Source organism: Solanum lycopersicum, chromosome 7 (assembly GCF_036512215.1).
Source record: "Solanum lycopersicum chromosome 7, SLM_r2.1".
NCBI lineage: Eukaryota > Viridiplantae > Streptophyta > Magnoliopsida > Solanales > Solanaceae > Solanum > Solanum lycopersicum.
Window position 1 is genome coordinate 58,774,839 of NC_090806.1, and position 19,535 is coordinate 58,794,373.

Below are 19,535 nucleotides of genomic sequence, written 5' to 3' on the forward strand. Positions count from 1 at the left end.
TCAAGATTATAACTCAGTTTCTACTACACGCAGTTCACAAATATCATTTCACCTTTCATAACATAAAATATCAAAAAAAAAGTTATTTTTTATTTCTTTAATTTCGTGATGAATTTAACCCCTTTTTTGTGGTGAATTTAACCAATTGAGACAATGAAATAGATTTTGTTTTACAATAATGGGGCGTGAGTTTGGACATACATATACTATATATTTATAATACTCTCCCTTGGATGTCCATGTATAAATTAAAGAGAGATAAATAAAACTTGTTTGTAATACACATTATTTACTGCCTCATTAAAAACCTTATCCGGAAAACCCAGTGGGATAAAACCTGATTAAGGGAAAAAGAGTGCAACATGTATGTACTCCCCCTCATGAAAATATCATTTGATATCTCGAAGATGACATAATCCAATCTTGTATCTCAATTTCTCAAAGGATGAAGTTGTCAATGCCTTAGTAAACATACTGCTAGATTATTACTGAAATGAACTAGTTGAACATCTATTTCTCCCTTCTTTTAAAGGTCGTGAGTAAAGAAGAATCTTGGTGAAATATGTTTTATTCTATCTCCTTTGATGTATCCTTATCTTAGTTGAGTTATACATGTAGCGTCGTCTTCATATAATGTTGTTGGAGCATCTCTTTTTAAAGAAAGACCACATGCTTCTTGGATGTGTTGGGTTAGTGATTTTAACCACACACATTCTCGACTTGCTTCATGAATAGCTATTATCGTTGCATGATTTAAAGAAGTGGCAACAATAATTTATTTTGTTGAACGCCATGATATAGTTATACCTTCACATGTAAATAAATAACTTAGATCGACCTTTATGTGGGTCAGAAAAATATCCAGCATCTGCATAGCCAATTAATTATGAATCGAATTTCTTTGAATAAAATAGTCCCAAAATAATAGTCCTTTGAAGGTATATAAATATATGTTTAATACCATTTCAATGTCTTCGTGTTGGAAAAGAACTAAATCTAGCTAATAAATTTACAGAAAAAGATATATCTGATCGAGAATTACTAGCAAGGTACATCAATGCACCAATTGCACTAAGATATGGTATTTTAGAACCAAAAAGTTCTTCGTCATTCTCATGAGGTCAAAATGTATCTTTATTAATATCAAGTGATCTCACAGTTATTGGAATACTTAATGGATGTACTTTATCCATGTAAAATCTCTTTAAAATATTCTTAGTATATGTTGATTGATGGATAAATACTTCATTTGTAAAATGTTTAATTCGTGGACCAAGATAAAATTTTGTCTTTCCAAAGTCTTTGATTCCGAATTACTTTTTCAAACATTCTACTAATTCCTTTGAAAGCTCTTCGCGAGTTCCAATCATATTCAAGTCATGAACATATACAACTATAATAACAAATTTAAATCAAGAACTTTTAATAAATACACTATGACAAATTGGGTCATTTTTATACCCTTTATTAATAGATATTCTCTAAGGTGATTATACATTGCTCCAATCAGTACAATGATTTTTGAAGTTTTATTGAACAACTTTCTCGGAAACCTTTATATATTTCAGGCATTTTAATCCAACAGAAATTTTCATAAAAATGTCATTGTCTAGTGAACCATATAAATAGGTTTTAACGCTATCCATTAGATGCATGTCAAGTTTTCATGAACTTTCAGATTTATAAGATACCTGATGTAACGACCTGTTTAGTCGTTTTGAGGAGCAGATTTTATTTCTGGAAAAACAGGCTGAGGCGACGAACCCAACGACGGACCGTCATGGGCACGACGGACCATCGCAGGGTCTCGTTTCCAAACACTTAGAAAATCTGAAATTGGGTACTGAAAATCGACTCTCTGAACTTCGTAACGGAGTGGCAGGACGGACCGTCACAGGTGTGACGGACCGTCACAGGCCATTCACCCAAAAATCAAGTTTCTGAACTATGCGACGGACAGCAGGACGGACCATCGCAGACGCGACGGCCCGTCACAACTGGCGTAATCCCAGTTGGAGTCGGATTTCTGGTTAAGTTTTAAAGGGGCATTTTGGACTATTCCTGCTATAATTATATATTTCGTGGGTTTATATTAATAACTAAAATTCTTGGGGGTTAAAAGAGGTAACCTTAAGTTAATTAGTGGCGTATTATTGCCATCTTTTATTCTTAATTATATACTAATTAGGGTAAAAGAAAGAGGGTTTGAATAAGAAAATTAGAAAGAACAAAGAGAGAGAACCGATCGAGAGAAGAGGAAAGCACTAAGCTTTGAGGATTAACTTGCTTGATTTCAATTCTCCGGTGGAGGTAGGTTATGGTTTTCATGCTATTCGCAGTAAACTCTTAATAGCGAATGATATGTGTTAGTAGTATTGTGAACCTTCTATATGCTTAATTGTATGCTTGCATGAATGATGTGATTATGTGATTATGAATAAATAAACATGATGAAGCTATTGAATCCCAAATCTTGAAAAGAAAACCCTAAACTACTTTGTTAATGATGATGCCTTGGTATAAAAGAAGGCTTGATGAACGAAAGTAGTGAGATTAGGGGATCGGGTGCCACGTTCCGGTACCAGAATAGTATATGAGGATCGGAGTGTCACGTTCCGACACCAGGATAGAATATGGATCGGGTGCCACGTTCCAGTACCAGGATAGTATATGAGGATCGGAGTGTCACGTTACGACACCAGGATAGAATATGGATCGGGTGTCACGTTCCGACACCAGGATAGAATATGGATCGGGTGCCACGTTCCGGTACCAGGATAGTATATGAGGATCGGAGTGTCTCGTTCCGACACTAGGATAGTATATTGAGGAGCGGAGGGTCACGTACTGACACGAGGGGAATAAAGATAATGAATCTTGAAAAATGTTAATATATTCAATCTAATGAACTGAATTCCCAAATGAGTATGATGAGGAGGCGTGAGTCCTCATTGATTTGCTTGGTGTTGTAACCAAGGGTTATGGTAACTGTAAATGTTGCATGCTAAGGATATTAGTTGATTTTATGATATTGCTTAATATATACTGTTTTCTATTTTGAGTTGGCCGATGATATCTACTCAGTACCCGTGTTTTGTACTGACCCCTACTTTTATTATTTTCTTCTTGTTTATTTGTGGAGTGCAGCAAACGTGCCGTCATCTTCGACTCAACAGTAATTCAAGCCAGTCTTACTACATCGGAAATTCAGGGTGAGCTAATGCTTCTAGCTTGGACTGGATCTTCTTCTTCAAGTCTTGATGCCTTGAACTTCCGGCATGGACTAGCTTCTTATGTATTTTTAGCTTCCTAGAATACTCTTAGTTTAGTAATTTGATTATAGATGTTCTTGTGATGATGACTTCCAGATTTTGGGGAATGATAAGTTTTGAGTTATAGAAGTTGATTATTGATTTTTATTAATGAGTTTAAGTTTTCCACATTACTTTATGTTGATATTATATTGAAATGTTAAGGTTTAGATTGGTTGGTTCGCTCACACAGGAGGGTAAGTGTGGGTGCCAGTCGCGGCCCGATTTTGGGTCGTGACAAACTTGGTATCAGAGCATTAGGTTCGTTGGTCTCATCACACAAGAACAGGTCTAGTAGAGTCTTAAGGAACGGTAAGGGGACGCCTTTACTTTTCCTTGAGAGGCTATAAGACTTTAGGAAAATTTCACTCTCTCATTCTTTCTTTCGTGCTACTACTTGAGTCCAATTGGTATCTAGGCGATACGAATTGGTATCTGACCATCTTCACTCTCTTTCGCAGCTGGTTAGAACTAGAGCAACAACTACGCCAACACCAACACCGGCCAGACAAGAAACAACTGAGCCAGCCACTGGGGCTGTGGCTCGAGGAAGAACAGCGGCAAGGGGCCGTGGTAGAGGTCGTGGGAGGACGTCCTCTAGGGGAAGAGGACGAGCGCCTAGCCCATCTGATACTAGGGCAGTGACTCCTCCACCGACTGAGGAAGTAATAAGAGAAGGGGAGGATGGGGAAACTGAACAAGTGCAGAATGAGGGATTGCCACCCCAACCTACCCCAGAGATGATCAATCAGGTTCTTGCTTATCTTAGCGGGTTATCTGATCAAGGCCAGACACCCCCAGTGTTTTCTGCACCAGCACCTCAGGCTCCGGAGGTACAACATGCGGCTACTATGGCTCCCCGCATGGATGTTCCATTGGAAATAGGCACGTTTCCACGTCTGACTACTGGGCCTATAATGACAAATGATCAGCATGAACTTTTTAGTAAGTTCTTGAAATTGAAACCTCCAGTCTTCAAGGGTGCGGAATCTGAGGATGCTTACGATTTTCTGGTTGACTGTCATGAGCTACTACACAAGATGGGTATAGTAGAACGGTTTGGTGTTGAGTTCGTGAGTTATCAGTTTCAAGGGAACGCCAAAATGTGGTGGCGGTCACATATTGAGTGTCAACCAACAGAGGCACCACCTATGATTTGGGCCTCATTCTCTAGCTTGTTTATGGAGAAGTATATCCCCCGAACTTTGAGGGATAGGAAAAGGGATGAGTTCTTGAGCCTAGAGCAAGGTAGGATGTCGGTTAATGCTTACGAGGCTAGGTTTCACGCACTATCCAGATATGACACGCAACTTTGTTTCAGTCCACAAGAGAGGATTCGCCGGTTTGTGAAGGGGTTGAGATCAGAGTTGCGAATTTTGGCCTTACAGGTAGCAGCTACAGCAAAATCCTTCCAAAAAGTGGTAGACTTCGTGATAGAGGTGGAAGGAGTGAAGCCCGATGACTTCACCTCGACATCGACATCAAAAAGGTTTCGAAAGGGAGGTGAGTTTAATGGTGCTTACACTAGAGGACAGGGTTCGGGAAGTTACCCAGTCCGACCAATTCAGTCTTCACTACAGACTATAGTTGGGGGTCCACCTCCGACCGGTCAACACTTCTCTGAGAGACCTATGCATGAACCCAAAGAGTGCTATGGATGTGGGGAGATTGGACATATTAAGAGATATTGTCCAAAACAGAGTTACAGACCTACAAATGTTAGAGGTAGAGGTGGTCATGGCAGAGGCCGTTATTTTGGAGGACGTGGTGGTCGAGGAAATGGTGGTCACCAAAATGGCCGAGGTGATGGGCAAACTTGAGCCACTACATCACAACAAGGTAGGGCAACGGACAGACGAACGATAGGGCCCATTGTTACGCTTTCCCTGGATGGTCTGAAGCGGAGGCATCTGATGTTGTCATCACATGTAATCTTTTGGTTTGTGATTGCATGGCTTATGTATTGTTTGATCCTGGATCCACGTTTTCTTATGTATCTTCCTCATTTGCTAATGGTCTAAATTTACATTGTGAATTACTTAATATGCCTATTCGTGTTTCTACTCCGGTGGGTGAGTCTGTGGTAGTTGAAAAGGTATATAGGTCTAGTTTGGTGAAATTTGTGGGGAGTAACACTTATGTAGATTTGGTTATCTTGGAAATGGATGATTTTGATGTAATTCTGGGTATGACTTCGCTTTCTCCAAATTTTGCAATCTTGGATTGTAATGCTAAAACTGTGACGTTAGCCAAGCCTGGGACAGATCTGTTAGTGTGGGAGGGTGACTACACTTCCGATCCGGTGCGTATCATCTCCTTTCTTCGTGCTAAGAAAATGGTTAGTAAAGGGTGTTTAGCTTTCTTGGCACATCTCAAGGATGACACTACCCAAGTACGCTCGATTGAGTCGGTTTCGGTGGTTCATGAGTTTCTGGATGTGTTTCCTGCAGATCTTCCTGGTATGCCACCAGATAGGGATATTGATTTTTGTATTGACCTTGAACCGGGTACTCGCCCCATTTCGATAACCCCTTATAGAATGGCTCCCGCGGAGTTAAGAGAGTTAAAAGCCCAACTTCAAGAGTTGTTAAACAAAGGCTTTATTAGACCAAGTGCATCTCCTTGGGGTGCTCCGGTTTTGTTTGTAAAGAAGAAGGATGGGAGTTTTCGAATGTGTATAGACTACAGACAACTAAACAAGGTAACCATAAAGAACAAGTATCCTCTTCCCCGCATTGATGACTTTTTCGATCAGTTACAAGGTGCTTGTGTCTTCTCTAAGATTGACTTGAGATCCGGTTATCATCAATTGAAAATACGGGCAACGGATATGCCAAAGACTGCTTTTCGAATGAGGTATAGGCATTACGAATTTGTAGTGATGTCTTTTGGTCTTACGAATGCCCCTGCTGTGTTCATGAGCTTGATGAACGGGATTTTTAAGCCATATTTGGACCTCTTCGTGATCGTATTTATTGATGATATATTGGTATACTCAAAGAGCAAGAAGGAACATGAAGAGCATTTGAGAATGGTATTGGAAATGTTGAGGGAGAAAAAGCTTTATGCCAAGTTCTCTAAGTGTAAGTTTTGGCTAGGTGCAGTGTCCTTCTTGGGGCACGTGGTTTCTAAGGATGGAGTGATGGTGGATCCTTCTAAGATTGAGACAGTGAAGAATTGGGTAAGACCCACTAACGTGTCAGAAATAAGGAGTTTTGTTGGGTTAGCTAGCTACTACCGCCGATTTGTCAAGGTATTCTCTTCTATTGCTTCCCAATTGACGAACTTGACTAAGCAAAATGTTCCATTTGTATGGTCGGACGAATGTGAGGAAAGCTTTCAAAAGCTCAAGACTTTGTTGACTACCGCACCTATCCTTACCTTGCCAGTAGAGGGTAAGAACTTCATTGTTTATTGTGATGCATCCTATTCTGGTTTGGGTGCAGTACTAATGCAAGAGAAGAGTGTGATTGCTTATGCTTCAAGACAACTAAAGGTGCATGAACGGAACTATCCGACCCACGATTTGGAATTGGCTGCGGTGGTGTTTGCATTAAAGCAATGGAGACACTATTTATATGGGGTTAAGTGTGAGATCTATACGGATCATCGTAGCCTACAGTATGTCTTTACCCAGAAAGATTTGAACTTGAGACAGAGGAGATGGATGGAACTACTGAAGGACTACGACATCACTATTTTGTATCATCCGGGGAAGGCGAATTTTGTAGCGGATGCTTTAAGTAGAAAGGTGGGAAGCATGGGAAGTCTAGCTCACTTGCAAGCTTCTAGACGCCCTTTGGCTGGAGAGGTTCAGACTCTAGCTAATGACTTGATGAGATTAGAAGTAAATGAGAAGGGAGGATTGTTGGCTAGTGTGGAGTCAAGATCTTCTTTTCTTGAAAAAATTAAGGGAAAACAGTTAGATGACGAGAAACTAAGGTGAATCCAAGATAAAGTATTACGATGGGAGGCTAAGGAAGCACAAATCGATGAGGAAGGTGTTTTGAGAATCAAGGGAAGGGTATGTGTACCCCGCGTCGATGATTTGATCAACACTATTCTGACAGAAGCTCATAGTTCAAGGTATTCTATACATTCTGGTGCAACCAAGATGTATCGTGACCTAAAACAACACTTTTGGTGGAGTATAATGAAGCGTGATATTGTTGACTTTATTGCCAAGTGTCCAAATTGTCAACAAGTAAAGTATGAACACCAAAGGCCCGGAGGAACACTTCAGAGAATGCCCATTCCGGAATAGAAGTGGGAAAGAATTGCAATGGACTTTGTGGTTGGTCTTCCAAGGACAATGGGTAAGTATGACTCCATTTGGGTGATTGTTGATAGGTTAACTAAATCTGCTCATTTCATTCCGGTAAAGGTGACTTACAATGCAGAGAAGTTAGCCAAGATCTATATCTCAGAAATCGTTCAACTACATGGGGTTCCACTACCCATCATATCAGATAGAGGTACGCAGTTTACTTCTAAGTTTTGGAAAACATTGCATGTGGAATTGGGTACTAGGTTGGACCTTAGTACTGCGTTCCATCCTCAGACCGATGGTCAGTCTGAAAGGACGATTCAAGTGTTGGAGGATATGCTTCGTGCATGTGTGATAGAGTTTGGTGGCCATTGGGATAGCTTCCTACCCTTAGTGGAGTTTTCATACAATAATAGCTATCACTCAAGTATTGATATGGCCCCATTTGAAGCATTGTATGGGAGGAGATGTAGGTCTCCCATTGGTTGGTTTGATGCATTCGAGGTTAGACCTTGGGGTACTGACCTTTTGAGGGATTCGATAGAGAAAGTGAAGTCTATTCAAGAAAAGCTTCTAGCGGCGCAAAGTAGACAAAAAGAATATGCAGATCGAAAGGTTAGAGACTTAGAGTTCATGGAAGGTGAACAAGTCTTGTTGAAGGTTTCGCCCATGAAAGGGGTGATGCGGTTTGGAAAAAGGGGTAAGCTAAGTCCAAGGTACATTGGTCCCTTTGAAGTACTAAAGCGAGTAGGAGAGGTGGCTTATGAGTTAGCCTTGCCTCCAGGGCTGTCCGAAGTACATCCGGTATTCCATGTGTCGATGTTGAAAAGATACCATGGGGATGGAAACTACATTATCCGTTGGGATTCAGTTATGCTTGATGAGAACTTGTCTTATGAGGAGGAGCCTGTTGCTATTTTAGATAGAGAAGTTCGCAAGTTGAGGTCAAGAGAGATTGCATCCATCAAGGTGCAATGGGAGAATCGACCCGTTGAAGAAGCCACTTGGGAGAAGGAGGCGACTATGCGAGAAAAATACCCACATCTGTTTACAGATTCAAGTACTCCTTTTCGCCCTTGTTTTCCTTCTTGTAATCGTTCGGGGACGAACGATGGGTAAATTGGTATCTATTGTAACGACCTGTTTAGTCGTTTTGAGCAGCAGATTTTATTTCTGGAAAAACAGGTTGAGGCGACGAACCCAACGACAGACCATCATGGGCACGACGGACCGTCGCAGGGTCTCGTTTCCAAACACTTAGAAAATCTGAAATTGGGTACTGAAAATCGACTCTCTGAACTTCGTAACGGAGTGGCAGGACGGACCGTCACAGGCCATTCACCCAAAAATCAAGTTTCTGAACTATGCGACGGACAGCAGGACGGACCAACGCAGGCGCGACAGCCCGTCACAACTGGCATAATCCCAGTTGGAGTCGGATTTCTGGTTAAGTTTTAAAGGGGCATTTTGGACTATTCCTGCTATAATTATATATTTCGTGGGTTTATATTAATAACTCAAATTCTTGGGGGTTAAAAGAGGTAACCTTAAGTTAATTAGTGGGGTATTATTGCCATCTTTTATTCTTAATTATATACTAATTAGGGTAAAAGAAAGAGGGTTTGAATAATAAAAATAGAAAGAACAAAGAGAGAGAACCGATCGAGAGAAGAGGAAAGCACCAAGCTTTGAGGATTAACTTGCTTGATTTCAATTCTCCGGTGGAGGTAGGTTATGGTTTTCATGCTATTCGTAGTAAACTCTTAATAGTGAATGATATGTGTTAGTAGTATTGTGAACCTTCTATATGCTTAATTGTATGCTTGCATGAATGAAGTGATTATGTACTTATGAATAAATAAGCATGATGAAGCTATTGAATCCCAAATCTTGAAAAGAAAACCCTAATCTACTTTGTTAATGATGATGCTTTGGTATAAAAGAAGGCTTGATGAACGAAAGTAGTGAGATTAGGGGATCGGGTGCCACGTTCCGATACCAGGATAGTATATGAGGATCCGAGTGTCACGTTCCCACACCAGGATAGAATATGGATCGGGTGCCACGCTCCGGTACCAGGATAGTATATGAGGATCGGAGTGTCACGTTCCGACACCAGGATAGAATATGGATCGAGTGTCACGTTCTGACACCAGGATAGAATATGGATCGGGTGCCACGTTCTGGTACCAGAATAGTATATGAGGATCGGAGTGTCTCGTTCCGACACTAGGATAGTATATTGAGGAGCGGAGGGTCACGTACTGACACGAGGGGAATAAAGATAATGAATCTTGAAAAATGTTAATATATTCAATCTAATGAACTGAATTCCCAAATGCGTATGATGAGGAGGCGTGAGTCCTCATTGATGTGCTTGGTGTTGTAACCAAGGGTTATGGTAACTGTAAATGCTGCATGCTAAGGATATTAGTTGATTTTATGATATTGTTTAATATATACTGTTTTCTATTTTGAGTTGGCCGATGATATCTACTCAGTACCCGTGTTTTTTACTGACCCCTACTTTTATTATTTTCTTCTTGTTTATTTGTGGAGTGCAGCAAACGTGCCGTCATCTTCGACTCAACAGTAATTCAAGCCAGTCTTACTACATCGGAAATTCAGGATGAGCTAATGCTTCTAGCTTGGACTGGATCTTCTTCTTCAAGTCTTGATGTCTTGAACTTCCGGCATGGACTAGCTTCTTATGTATTTTTAGCTTCCTAGAATACTCTTAGTTTAGTAATTTGATTATAGATGTTCTTGTGATGATGACTTCCAGATTTTGGGGAATGATAGGTTTTGAGTTATAGAAGTTGATTATTGATTTTTATTAATGAGTTTAAGTCTTCCACATTACTTTATGTTGATATTATATTGAAATGTTAAGGTTTAGATTGGTTGGTTCGCTCACACAGGAGGGTAAGTGTGGGTACCAGCCGCGGCCCGGTTTTGGGTCGTGACACCTGAACATGATTGCATCCACCACAGGAGAATGTGTTTTTATATAATCAATACTAGGTCTTTTCAAAAATTCTTGTGCTACAAGTTGTGCTTTATATCTTACGACTTTATTTTTCTCATTTTGTTATCACATAAAAATTCGTTTATATCAAACTAGATTTATACCTTCAAGTGTTCAGACTATCGGTCCAAAAACTTTGTGTTTTTCAAGCAAAGCTAAAACAACTTGAATTGCATTTTTTCATTTTGGTCAATCATTTCTATGTCTAACATTCTTCAACAGATTTTGGTTCAAGATCCTTATTTGTTGCATTATTTCTATAGCAACATTATTGTAACACCTTGAAAATCTAAGACTCATTGTAAAGCCTAACATAGGTGTTATAAAGTCTAAGCACTGTTTCTAAGTCCATTTTAAATAATATAGATCATTTAGGAGATTTAAGAACCAAAACGTCCAAAACGTCCGGGAAGTTTGTTCAAAGGGGTGTTAGTGTGCCTTAGCCTTTTTGACTAACTTTTAGGAGTCGGAAATGTATGATAATTGGTGGAAAGGTAACTAATGGGTGTTGATTTGTTCCATGGTTGAAACGTACGGGTACGACTCACTAAGGACCAACCAAGGGCCCTTGAGGAGGACCCCTGCAGTTTGATGCAACACTGCCTGGCAGTGTGCATCGACGGGACAGACGAAGGCTCGTCAGTGGATCGACGGGGCATCTATGTCACCGTCGTCCCACAGTTAGACTGGTGTAGAAGGTCCCTTCACTTGCACAGTCTATGGAATCATCGACGGAGTGTAGAGGTGTAGGTTACGGTCGGTGTATGGATCGATGGGGCATCGATGCCACTGTCGTACAACACTAAAAAAATGGAGAAAAGCCTCGCTTGTACCAGTCTCTGACCGAACTTACGGATGTGCAGCACGGACCATCGTTGGACCAATGGTCCGTCGATTGAGGTCTCGTCGACGGGATCTGTCATTTTTTGCATGTTTTAAATTAACTTCATTCAATAAATTAAGTGTTTTAGGGGGTTAGTTGGGTATTAAAGGGAGATCAATTAAGTTGATTAAGTCCTACTATAAATATCCTCAATCCTCATTAATCAAAAGACAACTCTCAAATAAACCCTTCTCCTTCTCTCTTCTTTCTCTCTCTAATTGGAAGACTCCATAGAAGCTTAGCTTGGAAGGTGAATTGGGGGTTGGAAAAGGGTGGATTCTCCATCAAATTATTGAGAATCATTAAGGTATGGGTTCTATTCACCTTTGAGATCCTTTCCTCAAAGAATTCCTTCAAAATAGATTTCAAAGTTGAGTTTTCTTATGGGTTTCATTCAATTACGAAATTGAAGTTATGGATCGAGTTGTTAATGAATTATTAGGTTTATATTGAGTAGATTAACATGTAATGAAACTTGTTGATGGTTTGGTCTAAATTGAAGAGTATGATCCTCTATCCCTAACCCTAGGTAGTGATCTTCACCTATATTGTATTGTGACCATTCAATTGAGTTGGTTGTTGATTAGATTACTATCCTATGGTGTTATTATGATTACATTAATATGAGTTATAGGCCTATCACGCTAGTTCTTAAGATGTGATTTAGGGTTATGAATTATAATGAGAAATTAGCCTATGTACCTTGTCTCAATTTGTGATCTAAAGATGAATTGTGTTATAGAGATGCAATTGGCCTTGTTATCTTATTGGTTATCATTGTGTGATGATGTTACTCCCCAAGTTGGATAGATTTATGGGTTGATGTAAGACCTTGAAAATAGATTATGAGAAAGACTTGGTAAGTCTTAGAATCTCTATCTTTACTTCCAATTGTGATTAATTGTTGTTAAGTCATGATATTACATTGGAGTATGCCTTATATTAGGATTATAGGGTGGTATGATGTTGAATTGAAATATCTTGACTATGTTGTGAGGTTGATTAAGGTGTATGTGCTATAAGGATGGTGAAAACTATCAATATGCCTTAATATGTTATGAAATGCTGAAGTGTTAACTTAACTTATATGAATTGTGTTAAAAGGACTTATACTCATACAATTCTTATTGAGATATTAATGATGATGACTATACAAGGGGTAGACCTATGACCTAAATTAAGTTGTAATTGATAATTAAAGTCTTAAAGACATTTCAAAAAGAGAGTCTAGCTTAGCACCGAGTGAACTAGATAGAGGAGTGTTCTTTCCCACGTAAGGAAGGTAGGAACACTACATTATTACTCTTGAGATTGGATACTATAATGCATGGCGGATAAAGAGGGTCCCAACTAAATCTCCTAGTTCCTGAACTATATTTCCCCCGTAGCAATACTATCTAATGGATCTACATAGTTACTATGTTTCATGTTTTGGTACTACCTTGGAAAGTAGTCTGCCTTCTTTCGGTGTAGGATTTTATGACACCGGATTTCACACTAGCTCATATGGTCTATGTCGGTTAGGGCAAGATGTTCCCAAAAGGTAAAATGATTTAAAGGACTTGAATCCTAACTAAGATAGCCTAAGGGGTCTAGCTTAGTCTAGGTAGGAGTATGGGACACTACCTAAACATTGCACTAGTTAGCCTTGAGGGGAGTCTTAGGAGGATGTTCATATATATGTTTATGTTTTGATAATATATTATGTATATATGATGACCATGGAACATTGTTGATATTATATGTTGATTAGTTCCTTTATGAATATGCCTTGGATTATAATGATAGTATATGATGAAATGCAAGTCTAGATGACATGATATGTAAAGTTGGACATTGATCATGTTTTCTTGTTGAGGATACTGGATTGAGTAAGGTTATGGGACTTTGAGTGGTCATTGCACTTGTTGAATTGATAAGGACTTGTGAGTTGTTGTCTTGCTTATTATGATATGTTTAACTCTTATTCATTCTTGTGATATTATTCCTTGATGTTAGGGTTGTAGTAAATCATGGTTTTCAAATATGTTGTGATGAGTATTACTTGTGTGATAGAAAGTGTAACACTCCATATCCAAAATAGACCAAAAATTAGTTTTTTTAGAAAAATCGGCAGATGCAATCAACGGTCGCATCGATGGTCCATAAAACAGATGACAGTCCATCTTGCACAACCATCGATGGGATTAGAAACTCTAAAAAATTCAGCGTGAAAATTGGCTTAGTCTTGATCGATGGACGAACCGACGGTCAGACGACAGTTCATAGTCCTTGACAGTCGATCAAGACCCCCATTCACCCACTCTCTGCCAAGAGCTACGGATGACCAGCACGGTCCGTAGGTGGAAAATTTACAGACAGTTAAGGAAAAATGCAGTTGGATCAACTTCAAATGGTCGTAAATATTAGAAAAAATAAATTAGGTATCCCATGACCTACCCACAGATAGATAATTGAATTACCTTTCTATAGCAACCAACCTTGATAAAATCAGACCTCCGAGTAAAAATTTATTTCCATTTTGGTAAAGGTTTGTCGAACAGGCCCAATCGAGGACCCAACGACGGTGCGCCGGTCATACGACAGACCGTCAGTCCTAGCCGTCGTTTGATCTGACAGCAACTTTCCCAGGGGTCTTTTCAACCTTTCCCACTTCGTTTAAATCCTAATTTACGTCGTTTTGACACTAAATCATCATATTTTAGTCAGTTTAAGCCTAAAACATAACTAAAACGTATCTAAGTCAAATCATTAAATCAAAACGTAGAAAATTAAAAGCAAGAGATAAGAAAAAGCTCAAGAACCCTAGTTCAAGAACGCAACAACTTCCAGCAGTTCCAGCCCCAAAACTTAAATATTTTTTCGTGGATTTCATCACCAAGTATGTCGGATTTCACTAGTGGGTTTCTTTCACCCATTGCGTCCCTAGTTTTCAGTCAGATTCTTGATTCTATTATCATGATTAAGTCTAGGGTTTCTAGAACTTTGATAGAACTTCATGAACCTATTAAATACATGTTCCAAATTGGATTATCATGTTATTACTCAGATTATCGCATGAATTTCACAACCCTAGCTTTGTATTTCTTTAGTTATTATTACATATGCTAGGTCAGATTATCAGACACTTCATATATACATGCCTCAGTTATAAATGCATAATTACCAGATTAATTGTTGTATTCTCAATTTGCATGTTCAGTTTTGAGCTATCCAGTATTTACAGAAACTCAGACATAATCAGTTAATTAACATAATTCATTGGGAGTAGCATAATACCGAGTTGGACTAGGGTTTAGCGTACTCAATAGTCCCAGAACTACTAGCCAAGTAGGTTGTAAGTCCCCTTTGTGGGCAATCAGTTTAGTGATCACGCCAGCATGCCTTTATACCTTTGGCAAGGTATAGTGGGTCCTCTCGATGGGGCGTATACACCGGACTCCACATTTAGCTCATGTGGTTTTATTATCGATTATTAGTAGCTCCCACAGATCAGTCAGACTCTCCGCATTGACCATTTATCAGTATATTTTGTATTCAGTTTTAGTATGCTATAAATTGGTTATTGCATGTAGTTAGCTCAGAATTCAGTTTATCATGTTAGATTATTCTACTTGCTTTTATGCTTGTTCAGTTATGTTTTATTTCACCTTTATTCTATCCTACATGCTCAATACCTTTCAAGTATTGATGCATACATGCTCTATATCTTCTTGTAATGTAGGTTTAGGTTCTCAGCATCCAGATCATGTATAGATCAATTTCTGATTTCCAGTTCAGCAAATTCAGTGGTGAGTCCTTATTCTCCGAGGAAAACACTCATGAGATTCATTTCAGTCTTTAGTCATTCAGTTTCAGATTTTGCGAGATTTAGCTGGGTTTTGTCCTAATATTTCTAGTCCAGTTTAGAGTCTTATTTCAGACATAGTTAGATTCAGCTTAGTAATTGAGTTAATATTTCCTTTGTATTAAACTCATTGTTTTCAAATATCTCAGTTATAGAATATGGGTATTCCCCATCTTTTCAGATTTAATTATGATTTAGCTTCTACATCAGTTTATTATCTTTAGTATGCTCATGATCATGCCAGCAGAGTTAGTTTGGGATTACTTGTGGTCCTGGGTTCCGTGTCCGCGTATCGGGGGTAGCTCGAGGCGTGACAATAAGCATGTTGTTTGATTGATATGACTTACTTGACCTTGTATTAAATCCATAAAGGGGTAAAATTGCATGTTTTTACTAAAAAGTCCCTTTTAGCATGTTTTGCTTGTGTATGTGCATAAGATCTTATACTTAGTACATGTGGAGTACTAACCCCATTTTCTTCCCCTTTTTCTAAACACTTTAGGTTCCGGTCGTTGAGGAGTTTGGGATGCGACATTATTGAAGGCTTGGATTCTTCTTTTTCTCCAAGTGGGGTAGGTCCTTAACTTTCGAGGGCAATGCCATCTTCTAGCATTGAATTTTGTTATGAGCTTATTGACTTTATCATTTTTTTCCTTGTTATTTGAATATTGTACTTTCGTATGACCTATACATGGTCTTGTTGAATTGATGTAAGGGTTATGCCCATATTGTGATATCCGTTTAGATGGTATGAGATGAGACAATCATTGAGACTATTTCTATATTCTTATATATGTATGTGCAATAAAAGTAAAAGGTTAGTCCTTCAAAATGTATTGACATGGAATTAAAAAGCTAGTCTTAGTCCTCCAAAAGGATGAAGATGTCGGTTACATCTAGGGGGTAAACCTGGATGTGACAATTATATGCAAAAATATTATCGACAATTATATCATTTCGGTTCCATATTTTTCTTGATGAGACATAGTTTATTGAGATTTCTTCATTTTTTTAGGGGCCTGAACCTCTTCAAAGGTTTCATCAATTATTATGTCTCCTTGCTCTTCTTGAGAAGGTTCTTTCATATTATGACCATCTTGATCGTTACCTCATTTCCTTTTTAAGATTTTTATCTTTGGAACTAATTGGTCTACCACGTTGTAAGCGCGACGTACATTCACTTGTATTAATTAATTGTCCTATCGAGAAGTCAACTCGAATTGGAGCATTAACAGTTGGAATATGATATTTGGTTACTCTTGATAGGTCAGTGAATGCATCTGGCAGTTGATTTACAATATTTTGTAAATGAATTATCTTTTGAACCTCCTGTTCACATTTATTTGTACGAGGATCTAAATGAGATAATGATAATGCATTCCAATTTATTTCATTTTTCAGCTGCTTATTTTCTCCCCCTAATGTTGGATATACTGATTCATCGAAATGACAATCAACAAATCTTGTCGTAAATAAATCTCCAGTCATAGGTTCCAAATATTTTATAATCAAAGGAGATTCATACCCAACATATATCTCCAACCTTCTTTGGGGACCCATCTTTGGACGTTGTAGTGGAGCAATTGGAATATATATCACACATCCTAATATTCTTAGATGAGAAATGTTCAGCTCCTGACCAAAAGTCAATTGTAATGGAGAGACTTTATGATAGCTTATAGAATCTGATCCGCACAATACATGTTGCACGTAAAATAGCATGACCCAATAATGAAATGGGAAGTTTTGTTCTCATAAATGTTGGTCTAGCAATTAATTGAAGTCATTTAATCAATGATTCCGCTAGAAAATTTTGAGTATGAACATGAGCAATTGGATGCTCAACTGTTATCCCAGTTAATATACAATAACATTAAAAGCTTGGGATGTAAATTCATCAGCATTATCAAGACAAATTTTCTTAATTGTATAATCTGAAAATTGTGCTCTTAACTTTGTTATTTGAGCAAGTAATCTCGCAAATGCCATATTGTGTGTGGATAACAAGAACACATGTGATCATCTTGTAGATGCATCTATTAAAATAATGTAATATTTAAATGGTCCACATGATGGGTGAATCGGCTCACATATATCACCCGGTATACGTTCTAGAGATGTTGGAGGTTCGATTCTCACTTTGATTAATGATGATCTAGTAATCAATTTGCCTTGAGAACATGCAGCACAAGAGAATTTGTTGGATTGAAGAATTTTATGATTCTTCAAAGAGTCTCCATGTGAACTCTCAATTATTTTGCGCATCATATTAGAACCGGAACCGGTCATGTCAAATAATAAAATCATTTGATTTAGTAAATATTTTATTTCTATGACATGTGTTTCAACCATGATAATACTTGTATAGTATAAGCCGGATGTAAGAGCCGGTAATTTTCAAGTACAAACTTCTTACCCGACATCATTGTAGTAATATAAAGATATTCATTCTTTTCATCACTTGTAGTCTCAATATGATAGTCTCAATATGATAGTTATCAGGCGTACAACATTCACGTGCGCAATGATCTTTTATGTCACATTTGTGACAAATATTGATTCTTCGTCGAGAAGGATTATTTTGAGAAACTTTGTTATTCTCATGTCTATTTTCACCATAATGACGATAATTGTTTCATCCTCCACCACGTTACGTCTTCGTCCAAGACCATGGCCACGACCACCATCACGTCCACGAGAATTGTTTTTTCTTGATTCAGACTGATTATGTGTTGCTACAACATTCGCTTCAGAGAATGGAGCAGACCCAGTGGGACGGGCTTCATGATTTTTCATCAACAAATTATTATTCTTCTCAGCTACAAGTAGGCATGTAATTAGTTCAGATTATTTCTTAAACGCCTTTTCACAGTATTGTTGTTGTAAAGACACATTTGAAGCGTGAAAAGTGGAAAAAGTTTTCTCAAGTAAGTCATCATTAGTGATAGTATCTCCACATAATTTTAATATGGAACTTACTTTATGAATAATAGAATTATACTCAGTTACAATTTTAAAATCTTGAAATCGAAGGTGTATTCACTCGTATCGAGCTTTTGGTAAGACCGTAAGTTTTAGGTGGTGATACCTATCCTTCAAATTAATCCATAATTCAAGGAGGTCTTTCACATTTAAATGTTCAGTTTTTAATCCCTCGTGAAGATGATGTCAGAGAAAAATCATGGCCTTGATTTATCTTGACTTGATGCTTTATTTTCTTGTTTAATAGTATCACCAAGACCTTTAGCGTCAAGGTGAATTTCAGCATCAAGAACCCATGAAAAATAATTTTTTTCAACAATATCAAATACCACAAACTCAAGCTTTGATAAATTTGACAAGAAAAACACTTAAAAGAAGATAATTGAATTAGAAATAACCAAGATAATTAAATTAAAATCTTTTAAAACAAATAAATTAAAATAGATTCACAAGATATATTCCTATAAGAATAATAATATGAATTTCTCTGTCATTCGCTAACATTAACAATAATACATCACATTTAAACTTGATGAGAAATTAATTTATCATATGTATCTAGTTAATTTTTCTTTTATAATAATATTTATTTTCAATTTTATTTAATAACCCAACCAATATATATTATGATGAGTGTATTAGTAGATCTATAATTTTATAAAACTTACTTGTTGATCTTAAAAAGAAACATTAGATTGACATGTCATGATCAATTTAGTGCAAGAACGTATATTTAAAAAGGGAGAAAGTTATATTCACTGTTTATAATAAGAAGAAGAAGAAGAAAACTAAATTTATAAGCATTAAAAGTGAAAACTATTCATCAATATATATAAACAAAAACAGTAAAGGAAATATAACAAGAAGAGGGAGAATAACCTTTTCTTTTATTCTTTGTTTAGTACCTTATATTTATATTAGTTAATAGATGTCAAACTTTAATTATGGTCAAGAAATAAAGTTATTAGAACAAACCTATTCGCTATGGTGAAACATATTTTAGTTAAATGATGATTGAATAAAAAGTAAGTGAATTAGAATTAACATAAAATATATATATATATATATATATATATATATATATATATATGATTCATGTGTTTGTCATATCTACAATAAAATTATATTCATTTAAAAAAAATTAAAGTTTCGTGCTAATAAAATATTACGAAATATTAATAATATACTAAATAAAGAAGGAGAAAGTGATAAAGCAA